We start from the raw sequence: 13609 nt of genomic DNA, 5'->3' as shown, positions 1-13609 counted from the left end.
ATAATTTCCAATACTCAGTACCCTTGTATAAAACATAAAAAAATATTTTTAAAAGCCCTTCTGTGAGTACAGATATATAAAGAATAAAGATCGTATACCTAATTTGCCTTTACCACCTGTACTTGTGATAACTAGATATGGAACATGGTTAAATTCTGTAAATTTCATAACCGATAATTTTGAAGGAATTAGAGACATAAAAAAATGTGCGGATATAAAAGTAATTTTAAACATATCCAAACCAATTTTGTAAATATTGCTGAACCAATTACCTACTAAATTAGAAAAGCGAAACATTTCATTAGACCAAAGTATTGATATTATAAATTCATTAAATAAAAAAATTGGGGAAAAAACACCTTGGGGAAACCAACAAACTGTTTCAAAAATTCTGCACGGTGTTAAAGAAAAATGAGGGATATAAAAAATAATTCAAATAAATAATATTATTAAGATGGGGAAATGTGAAGATAATTGAACTTTATAGGTAAAACCCTCAATTAATTATACATGTTAGGTTTGCTCCTTTAACTTCATGTGAAGTAAAAAGAAGTTTTTCCGTGTATAAACAATTATTACCAGATAGATGGCTCAATTTTTCTGTACAAAATTTAGAAAAACATTAATTTTAATACTAATAAAACAAAGAATAGTAATGATAAATATAAATAATTAATGAATATATTGATGTAGGTAATAGAAATTTCAATAAATATTTTTAGTGATTTGAGCATAAAATAAATATTTTATTTTTATTTAGCTTAAGGGCAGCTAAAGCTCGAAAATTGATTTTTTTAAGTTTTTTCGGGTTAGAATTGAAAATTATTCTCTGAAATCTTGTCTTTCTTACGATATATATAGCAAATATCCATGGTTACAAAATTATTTGTTTTTTGAACATTCGCACTCAACTTACCGTGTACCGGTCAATGGCGTAACCAGGATGATCCTAAGGGGGGAGGGGGTTACAACTACTGGAGGGTCTCTGGGGGGTATGGATTAAGCTTAAAGTACATCTTAGTGGGGGTTATAACCCCCAAAACCCTTCCTGGTTACGCGACTGGTACCGGTAGCTGTCTTTATAGCCTATTAGATCGTTTTATGTTTTTTCGATTTCCCGAATACTAGGTTTTTTAACTTTTGATGTCAAATATCTCTGGATCCTTAGATGATAGAAGGTCCAAATTTTTACAGTAGTTGTAGATAGATAATATCAAGTGCCGCGTAATGTTTTATTAAAAAATGTACAAAAAAAAGTAAAATGAAAAATAAAATCTAAACTCTTTTGGGTTTTTTTTGTAAGAGTATTTAAAAAAAATTAAAAAAAAATGTTTCTTTCATTCTAACTTTACAAAAATCTACGCGGCATTAAACAATACATCTAGTTTCAAAATAAAAAAAAATTTGGTATCTGAGTGCTTTGGATAGCGAGCTAGTGACATAATGTTAACATTTTCGTTAAATGGGACTTTGGGTGTCCTTAAATCTTTTAACAGCTAAGGCCATTGGCATAAAATAAATAATTAACTACCTTCAAAACAAAGATTAATTAGTTTTCTATTAAATGCATTAAATGCATAAAAGCATATTTTACTGCATATTTTAACAGTTTTTGGTGTATATTTGCATGCATATTTTGGGATTTTTTAAGTGCATATTTCCTGAGCTCTATTTATTATATATACATCAAATTAAGCTAGAGAACAAAGTAGTCAAAGAATAATTATTAAATGGTAATTTGACAATTTATTTGGAAAATATTGAAATTTATTAAGTTTGGTCGTTGTATTCGCTCCATGTGTGACCATGGTGGGGATACACGAAACTATACCAGCGTCCGTAGCGGCGACATATGACAATTTCGGAGAATTTTTGTAATGCCAGTGTCATTATGTTCATTCGCGGACCCTGTCGGTGACTTTTAGTCCGCGACAACGCATGCGTACTTTAATTCCATATTATAATTATTTAATGTGTTATCATTGTTTATATAGTAATAGTTGGTCAACGTGACGAGTAAATTTGTTTGATTCTAATTGTCACTAGATGTCCCCATTATTTCTGTCAGGGTTGCAATATCAGGGGTAACTACGATAAATCTAAAATGCATAAACACCAAGTTGGATACGACCCTACTCATAACACACCAACTCGGATACATATTAAGAAAAAAAAAAAATATATATATATATATATATATATATATATATATATATATATATATATATACATCCCGCTATCATTATGTCATCTTTTCATGTTGCAGTCATTTGGCATCACTAAGAAATACTATCATTTTCGAATTTTAATTCGTGTATGTTTGTTGAGCGCATTTTTTAATGCCCTGTATCGTTCTCAGTTTTCTAAAATTTTGATTTTAAAAATTTAAATTATATACAAAAATTTTTACATTTCACAGCCATTTTGACTTCCACCACATAAAAATGTGTATTTGCGATCTATTTGCCGTCAATCGAGGTTGCCACGAGTTAAAAATATCAAAAATATCGAGCGTTTGAGGCCAGGTAGAAAAGGTATATTAGAAACTATATAAAAGGTGGGTTCTTTACCTGTTCGGCTGGTAAGGGTCCAAATATTTTACGAGTTGAATTGTGTTTATTTTATTTCATCTGTTAAATTATAATTTTCTCATAACGACTTAAAATATTTGTTTGAAAAATTAATTTTGTGTCATTCCATTTCAAATCACTCAATTTTGGAGCAAAAAAAAATTTGGACCTCCGATTTGTCTGAAAATTGGTATATAGCTTCTGCGGGACGTAAAAATAAGATATTTAAGGTCAAAAAATCTTCTTCTTCTTTTTTTCTCAAAATGTTATTTTATTCGATTTTACAGTGATTTGGTGTTTATTTATACAAATTTCCATTTTCTCTCGTAAAGTATCAATGGAAAACATAATATTTTAATAGAAGGGACTCAAAAATGTCATTATATGGCATTATAACAAGTTACTTTGATTCAAAACAAGCTTTTGATCAAATTTTATAGTGTAGAAAACGTTAAAATACCGTTTTTTTTTACATTTTTCTCCATTCCCAAAATGCATCATAATCGATTTGGCTGAAAATTTGCCCACAGATAGACAAAACATAGGAGTTTAAGTGGTCATAAGGATTTGAATTATATTACAATACCCAAAAAGTTACATGCAATATTATAGTCAAAAATATAGGCGTCTACTGTAAGTAAAATTAACTCGAAAATATCGACCTCATGACAAAAATTGTTAAAAAGAAATTGTAATAATTGTAAATACGATTTATTTTGAACAATTTCAGTTCCTTCCATTTTTGTCGAAAAGTTAAAAATGGCGGATATATTGAGCAAAGCAGGTTCTCCTTTAAAATCAAGATGGCCGCTAACGTAACGGAGGAATTCATTCGCGATTTTAAATTTAGGCTACTATTGACTCCCCTAAAGATCAGAAAAATAAATTTTTGTGCAGCTTGGCATTCAAGGTCAAATGCTATCCCGACTGGACTAATATATACTTTTGAGTATGATATTACTGCATGTAACTTTTTTGGTATTGTAATATAATTCAAATCCTTCTAACCACTTAAAGTCCTATCTTTTAGCTATCTGCGGGCAAATTTTTAGCCAAATCGATGATGATGTATTTTGGGAATGGAGGAAAATGTAAAAACGGCATTTTAACGTTTTTTACACTATAAAATTTGATCAAAAACTTGTTTTGATTCAAAATAACTTGTTATAATGCCATATAATGACATTTTTGAGTAATTTCTATTAAAATATTATGTTTTTCATTGATATTTTACGACAGAAAATGCAAATTTGTTTAAATAAACATCAAATCACTGTAAAATCGCATAAAATAACATTTTGAGAAAAAAAGAAGAAGAAGATTTTTTGACCTTAAATATCTTCTTTTTACGTCCCGCAGAAGCTATATACCAATTTTCAGACAAATCGGAGATCCAAATTTTTTTGCCTGAGTGATTTGACATGGAATGTACCTTTTACATTTTCATTTAATTTACTTACGGTTTTTGTTCAGAATTTTGAAGAAACGCTTGGTTTGACATAAAATTTGGGACACGCATAGCTAATATGTTAAAGAAAAAAAGTGATATTGTGCCGATATGTGCTTTTGATCTGGAGGTGAGTTTCGTCCGTTATCGTGGATGAAAACAAATACATTCAAATAAGTCCGGAATTGGATAAACTGACTAATTCTAAGCAACTTCTATTTTATAGAGTTTTTCACTAAGTCAATACTTTTAGAGATATTTGCGAGTGAATATGTTCATTTTTCAACAAAAAAAAAAAACACGTTTTTAGACGGTTTTTCGCAAATAACTCAAAAAGTAGGTACCTACTTTATTGAAAAAAAAAATTAGCAAATATAGCTTATAGAAAAGTGAAAAAATGGTATATGTGTCAGGTCTGTAGACCCAGTAGAAGCAGAGTTATTGCTAAGCTTTGTTTTAAAACCAAGAGGAGTAGGTAAACTAACCCTAATAGCACACGACGTCCTCTGGACGTCGAAAATAGGTCCATTTTTGGTCCTAACGTCCATGGACTATAAATGGACGTCCTTCGGTGGACTAAATATGTACGTCCTTCGGACGTCCGACGTTGGACGTCCTTCGGTGGACTAAATATGTACGTTCTTCGGACGTCCGATGTTGGACGTCCTTCGGGTGGAATAAATATGAACGTCCTTTGGACGTCCTTACTGGACGAAATACGGACGTTTGCTGATCGTCCATATTCGACATATTATACGAATTACGGGATAAAATAGCAAAATAATTCAATAAAATATTAACTTAATTATGTTAATAAAATAGTTTACATCGAAAAGATAATTATATTTAATTCAAAATTGCACAGTTTAATATTCTAAACATGTTTTTGTTTTTTTTTTGTAAAGTGTGAAAATCTTATTTGTAAATTATTTGTTACAATGTTTTATTATTCTAGTTACCAAGATGACATAAGTTTGCTAATTAATTCTAGTAAGCAAAAATATAATTTTTATCAATGTATCTGTACTAAAAATGAACCTTAAGAGCATCTTTTTGAAGTTGAATATACGTGGCCGTGCCCAAAATAGGTCCAGTCTTAGTCCTAATGTCTATGGACTATAAATGGATGTCCTTTGGACGTCCGACGTTGGACGTACTTCGGGTGGAATAAATATGAATACGGTGGACTAAATATGTACGTCCTTCGGACTTCCGATGGTCGACGTCCGATGGTGGAATAAATACGAACGTCCTTTGGACGTCCGTACTGGACGAAATACGGACTTTTTGTGGACGTCTGAAAATCACCCCCACTACTTGGTTCCTCTGTTCACAAAACTATAACGATAGGCGATAGATTTTCGATTCACCCACCGATATCAGTTCGAAGTTGGAGAGTTGATCTCTCAGTCGTTGTCGTCGTTAGGGCTCCCGCGTAGAGTTTTATTCATTAACCACTGATTTTCATAATGTAAGAAATTATATTATATACGAATTAAAGTATAATATACTTATACATATACTATATATTACGTAAAACTATGAAGACGCTGTTTCACAACATAACACAGAGTCCGACCGCCTCATCGGGCCATTTAGAGCATCAATGCATAAGCCCATCCAATGGATTATTATGTGCCCCTTTGACATAGGCGCACAACATTTTAATCTACCACCCTGAGGATTCCTGCTCCTGGAGTTTTTCTGAAGTGCCGAAACAGTCTATGTTCCTGATTCCTCGATCAGATGAGGAGTTTTCGGAGCCATCAACCCCAGACAGCTACTGGAGCTCCACGTTGCAGCCAGTCACTTCTTGGTAAGTGAACGCCAAAGAGGAAGCATTCAGACTCTGCTGCTACCACCGTCTGGACATAGCCTATCGATCCCTGATGGCCTAGAGGACAAACTCACCGAGAATGATGGAAAAAACCACCAGCCAGGACAACTGGTATCCAAACATTGGTATTATTTACGTTTTTTATTACATTTACATATTTTTTCATGCTCTTTGATATATATTTCTTATTCTTTCTGGTATATTTTTCATACATTTTTCAATCTTATGGGTGTTTGGTAAAAAATAGGCCATAGCTTAACCTTGGACTACTGAGCTTAAAATAGGTCGATTTAAGCTAACTTACTTTAGTACGAAAGATGATAATAACCGAAATACAGGGTGTCAAATTTAAACTTTTATTTTATTCTTGATTATTTCCTGGGCAATACATCAATTTTGGTGTTGAATTTAGATTTCTTGTCCCAAAAAAACCCCGCTTACCAAATTTCGTGATATTATCCCATGCTTGTTAGGAAATATTCAAGAATAAATAAAATAAAAGTTTAAATTTGACACCTTGTATTTCGGTTATTATCAACTTTAGTACTAACGTAAGTTAACTTAAATCGACCTATTTTACCCTCCGAAATCTAAGGTTAATCTATGGCCTATTCTTTACCAAACACTCTGTATAAGTACATATTTGTATTCTAGCCAATCTTTTTGATTTTCTATAAAGTATAGACTTCCTTGAATTTTGAATTACAATAATTGTTAAAGGAAAGTTTCGCTACCTCGGTCGCCTTTTGTTCGTCTTAACTTATTACCTTTACCCATAACCGTTCTTTTGTCAAACAGATTGGGTTGGTTATTGTACCTAGTAAGCAAAAAGTATTTATCTCAGTATTTTATAATCTATTTATAATATTGAATTATCCAAAGACAGAAAGCGAAGGCGGATGAAAAAAAATTAGACAAAAGTTGAATGATTATTATAATATTATAATATAATATTACACTATACAGTGAGCACGTAAAGGTTGGAATAAATTCATTTTCTCGAGAATGGACTATTTTGGAAAAAAATCCTGAAACATGTCAATTTTTATTTTTAAATTACGACTTTTTGGCATATATATTATACTAGTGACGTCACCCATCTGGGCGTGATGACGTCATCGATGAATTTTTTAAATGAAAATAGGGATCGTATAATAGCTCATTTGAAAGGTAATTCAATTCTCTATTCAGTAATATAAACATTAACATAATTATTTATGCAGGGTGTCCAAAAAAATTTTTTTGAATTAATTTAATTGACATAAAAAGAAGAATGTGCGTAATTTATTTAATTCAAAATACATTTTACTGCTATCAGAAGACAACAAAAAATGTTTATTTGGCAAATAAATATTGTTTTTTGCTTAAATTCAATATTAAAGCAGCCACCCACCAGCCTCGTGACAGTTTGAATATTTAATTTAAGCGAAAAGCCATGAATATTTTTCAAATAAACATTTTTTTGTTTTCTGAGAGCAGTAAAATGTATTTTGAATTAAATAAATTACATACATTCTTCTTTCCATGTCAATTAATTTAATCAAAAAAAAATTTTTGGACACCCTGTATAAATAATTATGTTAATGTTTATATTACTGAATAGAGAATTGAATTACCTTTCAAATAAGCTATTACACGACTCCTATTCTCATTTAAAAAAATCATCGATGACGTCATAACGCCCAGATGGGTGACGTCACTAGTATGATATATATGCCAAAAAGTCGTAATTTAAAAATAAAAATTGACCTGTTTCGGGATTTTTCTCCAAAATCCTCCATTCTCAAAAAAAAATGAATTTATTCCAACCTTTACGTGCTCTCTGTATAATAAGTATACATAGATAGAATATCTTCTTTTTAAGAAATTGTCCATTATCTCCAAATGAGCAAGGTGTCGATTTGAAATAATATGTATATGTATAATATACAGCCCATTACGCACCACCTTAAAAATTGAGCATTTTTGATGTCTCGAATTTCCTAAACCAGTTGTCCCATCTAAGTGATTTTTTTTATAATATTATAGCCTAGGCTATAGGTTACCTCCTTAAGCTTGTCATGCACGGGGAGCTATATACTGTAATATATATTATATCACATAGCTCTCTATAGTAATGAGTGAGCCTGCACACACGGAACCATTAGTTCCGTGTCTCCAGGCTCACTCATTACTATAGGGAGTGATATGATATAATATACATAATATATTACAGTATAGCTCCCCGTTCATGACAAGCTTAAGGAGGTAACCTTGTAGCCTAGGCTATAATATTATAAAAAAAATCACTGAGATTGGACAACAGGTTTAGGAAATTCGAGACATCAAAAATGCATCATTTTAAGGTGGTGCGTTAATTTCTTGGAGAAGTGTAATTGTAATTTAATGTAAATAATGTAATATCCAATAATTGTAATTTAATATAAGATGTAATATAAGTTCCTTAAAAAATGTATTTTTTATTTCCCACAATACATTCTCCACAGGTCTAAATATCGTCGCTAGACGTCCACCGAACGTCCTCTCAGGACGTTAGATGGACGTTCGGCAGCACGACATTGGACCAAACTGGGACGTCCTATGAAGGTCCAATTGACGTCCACCGAACGTCCCCTCGGACTTTAGGTGGACGTCCATTGGACGTTAGATGGACGTCCATTGGACGTTTGGCAACGAGGCATTTGGACCAAACTAGGACGTCCTGTTAAGGTCCAATTTACGTTCCCTAGGACGTCCGATTAAGGTCCAATTTACGTCCGATTAAGGTCCAATTTACGTTCGATTAACGTCCAATTTACGTCCGATTAAGGTCCAATTTAGGTCCCCTCGGACGTTAGGTGGACGTCCATTGGACATTTGGCAATGTGGCTTTGGACCAAACTAGGACGTCCTGTTAAGGTCCAATTTACGTCCCCTAGGACGTCCGATTAAGGTCCAATTTACGTCCGATTAAAGTCCAATTTACGTCCCCTCGGACCTTAGATGGACGTCCAATGGACGTTCGGTAGCGCGACATTTGGACCAAAATAGGACGTATAAAGGACGTTCCTCGGACGTAAACGGACGTCCTTAAAGTCCGTGAAGGACGTCCTATGGACGTCCATTGGACGTCCTTGTGCTATTAGGGTAAAAAGACAGATTCACACCCAAGAAAGTCACTAGAAATATCTTCAGATACATCTTCTTTTTTGGTTGATCATATCGGCCTTTGACGGTAATATTGACTAAAAATCTAAAAATAAAAGGAATAACGCAGAAAATGCAAAAATCGCTGATAAAATAAATAAACTAACCTATGAAATGCCAATAGTGTTAAAATTTTATAAATGTCATTATTGTCAAAATTTGATATGAGTAAAATTGCCTGAGGTTGTACCAATTACAAACAAGGTTTACGGCGCGGGAAATTTGAATTACTCCTCTTGGTTTAAAAACAGACTGTAGTGAAAAATAAGCTCTTATATGTCAAATTCCAAATCGAATATTTTAACGTGAAATAAAAAAAATGAAACACTTTTCTGGGAAAACTTATTACAACTTTTTTAAAGTGTTTAAGAAAACGTTTATTTTTATTTTTTTAAAAAGTTTCTAGCAGCAAGAGTAAGCAAGTTACGCTCAAAATACAGTTGTTCCTTATTTTTTGGTTAAAAATATCGTAAAAATCTCCCTCTAATTAACAGCCCAAATGGAATTAATCGTTACCACTTCACAAGTAACTTTATGTATTGTTTGTGTTTGTAAGTTTCATCAGTTCAAAGTGCTTATTTGTGAAAAAATTTGGTTTTAAAGTAAATTTTAAATCATTAGTTTTGAAAAAAAAAGACTTTTTTCAAAATAACTTAAAAATTATTAGTGATACCAAATATCTTAAAGAGTAAAAAATGTAGGTTTTGCTTTTTTAAATATTTGGGATTTTTTGATTTTCTGGAACACAAAAATTGGTTAAGATATGGCTGTCTAAAATTTGCATATACATACTCGTGACTAGTGATTCGTTAGAGCCCTTTCAACAAAACCCCTTTCAAAAATAAGCATTTTTAACCAATGCAACTTACAGATCATATACAGGGTGTCCCCGAAAATAGTGCGTTCCTTAAAGGTATAGATAGAAAGCACAATGTAGAGCAAAAAATTCTTATAATATTTTCAGCCGTTTAAAACTTTTATAGAACAAAATTTGCTTAGAATTAGAATTAGTCAGTTTATCCACTCCCGGACTTATTTTGAACGTATGTTTTTTCACCCCCAAGAAGGGGTGAAAGTCACATCCAGGGCAAGAGAACATATCGGCATAATCTCATTTTTTTCTTTGGCATCTTAGCTACGTGTGTGCCAAATTTCATGTCAATCCAAGCGGTTCTTTAAAATCTGGAGGTTTTGCGATATTTTACCGTGAGTGAATGGAATGATTGCCGTTGTCACTTTTAGATAAGAAGTCATTATCACAATGACATAGTCAGGTTAACTGAATTATATAATTATTGTTTTTATTATTAAATGTGAAAACCTAGAATTATCCATGTCTGTCCGTCAATAAACACAACTCCTCTGTTAGTAGGACAGAAAGAATGACAAATAAGGTGTCAAATGAAAGCCTATAACCAAAATATGATATTTTATGTGAGAAGTTTGACCTCGGACTGGCTGTTCCAGAGTTGCAACCGAAAGTACTGTTTTAAATTCGTCGAAATAGTACAAACTATTATTCAACGCGACTAAGAAAGACCAGAACAAATACATACTTCCGGTTTCATGCCTGTCTGTTCGTCCATGTCTGTCGGTGAACAAAATTCATCCGTCATATCAACTGACAAAAAGTTACACGAAGAGTTCAAATATCGACTGCCGGTTCAACTTCCGGTCACCTTGGGTGAAAAATTAGAACTTACGATGTCCAATTGCTTGTTACAATTTTTTTATAAGTGTTCTACTCTATCTATTCTGACTTTTTCTATAACTTACTTAGATCACATATAATTTAATACAGTTTTGATGTCAGGGTCTTCAAAATTTATGTGGTGAGTTCCGGTATGTGATGAATGAAAAACGACTCTATAAACAGAAGAAAAAAGTGTTCTTTAAAGTGTTCTCAAGACCTAAGGCAATACATCGACTCACAAGAGCGTTGTCACAGTAGCAAAAATTCGAGTTGGGGTTCGAATTACTTTCTCATGCGGCTTAGTCTCCTGACTTGGCCCCCTCCGATTATTAAGTGTTCCCAAATCTGAAGAAATGACTCGTAAATAAAAAAATCAGCTGAGATAATTGAAGAAAAAAATAACTATTTTTCAGAGCTTTCAGAATCGTATTATGCGCACGGCATCGACATAAAAAATTTGTAAAACCGTTAAAATCGCTGTATTGAACATATTGAATAAAATTAAAGAATTTTCATGAAAACATATTTTTCATGAAAATATGTCTACTTTTATAGGACGCACTTCAGCAGTTCACAAAAAAAGCTTACAGACTTTCTAATGCTTTATGCTAAGTAGCAAAAATAACAAAAATTTTATTACTCATGAAGAAGATCAAGCAGCTAAATTTAAAATAAAATCATTAGATGGCTTATAAATAGATATGGAATAATGGAATAGCAGTTGATATCCACTTCTGAACCCACCTCAGAAGAAGTGGACGAAATAGAGTAATTGGGAGTCCTTCAAAGGTCACCTGAGCACTCAGAACCTAGTACCAGTGCATGCAGCTGCGATAATATTAAAGAGAAATCCGACAAAAGAATTGAGAGGGAACTCTGGACCAAATATCAAAAACCAGTGTAACCTAACACTTCCAGCTTCATATTAATAATAGAAAATCACCGAAAGACAAATATGTAATGTAAAGAATTAATATCTCAATATTCCAGTCTACTAAACAATAACGACTGGAAAAACATTAAAGTCTTTATTCAAGTCGTATATTCAAAAAATAAGACAAGTAGAGTAATAAATGGATAATTAAAAATTGCGAGAAACAGTGCAAGAAAATTATTTAATAGACCCGAAGACAAAACAAAAATTAATTTGCTAAATAAAAGTATTGATTCGTTACTGCAGAACTAGAACTGTTATATGGAGCTATACTAGTCTGGATCGGTGTAAATTAAATGAGAAAGAAAATAATATAATAAACACACTTTAAGAGCAGATAGAGAAAATATATGGATTATCAGAAGGTTCAAACGGCAGAATTATCAACGATAAACAAGAAACAGTCAACGAGATAATGATTCTGGACCAAGTGTTTTATTATAATTAGGGGTACGGAATTTTCGTTTTTAAGAAATAGATGCGAATTTCGGCGAAATTTTGAACATAAATGCGATAAATGTGAAATATGGAGTTTTTGTTTATTTCCGCGAAATACCTGCAGGTGCCCAACTCGCCCGTAAATAAGTAGGTAGTTACGTAGTAAATAAGGCATGGAAAGATTTTACGGAAAGTTTTCTATTGTACATAATTTTTGAAAGGTTGTTTATTTTTCTAACACGTGTTGAAACAGAAGGAACTTTCATTGTTCATCATTAAATAGATAAAGATAAGATAAGGAATTGATATTTTTCAATGTTGATTCTTTGAGAAATATAAATAATCTGACTGTTGTTATCTGCATTTCGGTCTTTTGTATTGGTAAAAATCTAAGTAGGAATAAAAGTCGGCTAATTCTTATTTTCTAAACATATAAATTATTCAAACAGGACAATCAGTGCTCATTCCGTCAATTTTTATTAAGAACATGGTCTATCAAAAAAGTTTTCATAGTAACATAAAGTTACTTAAAGTATCCCCTAAAATGGGACGCCGTAAAACAATTTTGAGTGATCGAGTCAAAGAATTTGCAACAGATGACCTATATCTGTGTGACACAAGACACAATTGCTACACAGTGCAGTTTTCCGTCATTTGCTAAAGCAGCATTACAGAGCATTTGGAGTCCAACGAACAGCGTAGACGCAGAACGATTCTTCAGCACATATAATATTGTAGTGACAGATCGAAGAACAGCTCTTAAACAGTCGAATGTCGAAATTACAACGATGCTAGCTTTTACTTAATGTTTTCTGTTGTTTTACTCGTAGTTAAAAATAAATGCGAAATTTTGTAATTATAAAAAAAGTAAATGCGAAATTCATGTTTTTGTTTGCGAAAATTCCGTACCCCTAATTATAATTAGTTATAAAATAGCTTCAATGGGGAAAAGCTGTAAGCTTAGACCAAACACCAGTAGGGGGCATCCAATTAATTGAGGAAAAAAATTAAATGTATAACAATATTCACTTCATTTACTGAAAAGGCATTGTCCCGCATGAATGGTTGAAATCACAATTAATAGCCCTACAAAAAGACAAGCGCTTAAAACTGATAAGACCATTGAACAATAAGCATGTAAGCTACCTTTTAAACACATTCTCAAAAATAATCCATAACACAAGGATTGTTAGGAAATTCTTTTATATACTTCAGGCAACAAATTCTCCTGATCATGTTTAAAAAACGTACGGAATGTACTAAATAAAAAAATATATTTATCATTTAAAAATATATACCCTTATACTATAACATAATTCTAACGTTGAATATATAATGCTTTCCTGTGGAGTATACAAAGGATGGTCCTGTTTTTCCCGCACGCTGCCTTGTTTAGTCTTCTTTGTCGTTTAATTCGTTAAATTATATCCTCTTATGTCACGGCTTCAGGAAGCAGTGGATATATGCAGTGAACGGGAGGCCTATGTCGAACAGTGAACGAACG

At 32.3% G+C, this 13609-nt stretch overlaps 1 protein-coding gene across 1 annotated transcript in view; it reads left to right on the top strand.

Annotated features, from left to right (window-relative positions):
* Window positions 1-13609, top strand: part of LOC114330854 (protein kinase C-binding protein NELL2-like) — a 514828-nt gene that overhangs the window by 405061 nt on the left and 96158 nt on the right. The window lies entirely within an intron of this gene.

This window comes from Diabrotica virgifera, chromosome 5, assembly GCF_917563875.1.
Source record: "Diabrotica virgifera virgifera chromosome 5, PGI_DIABVI_V3a".
Lineage (NCBI taxonomy): Eukaryota > Metazoa > Arthropoda > Insecta > Coleoptera > Chrysomelidae > Diabrotica > Diabrotica virgifera.
This window is presented reverse-complemented; position numbering and strand designations above follow the sequence as displayed.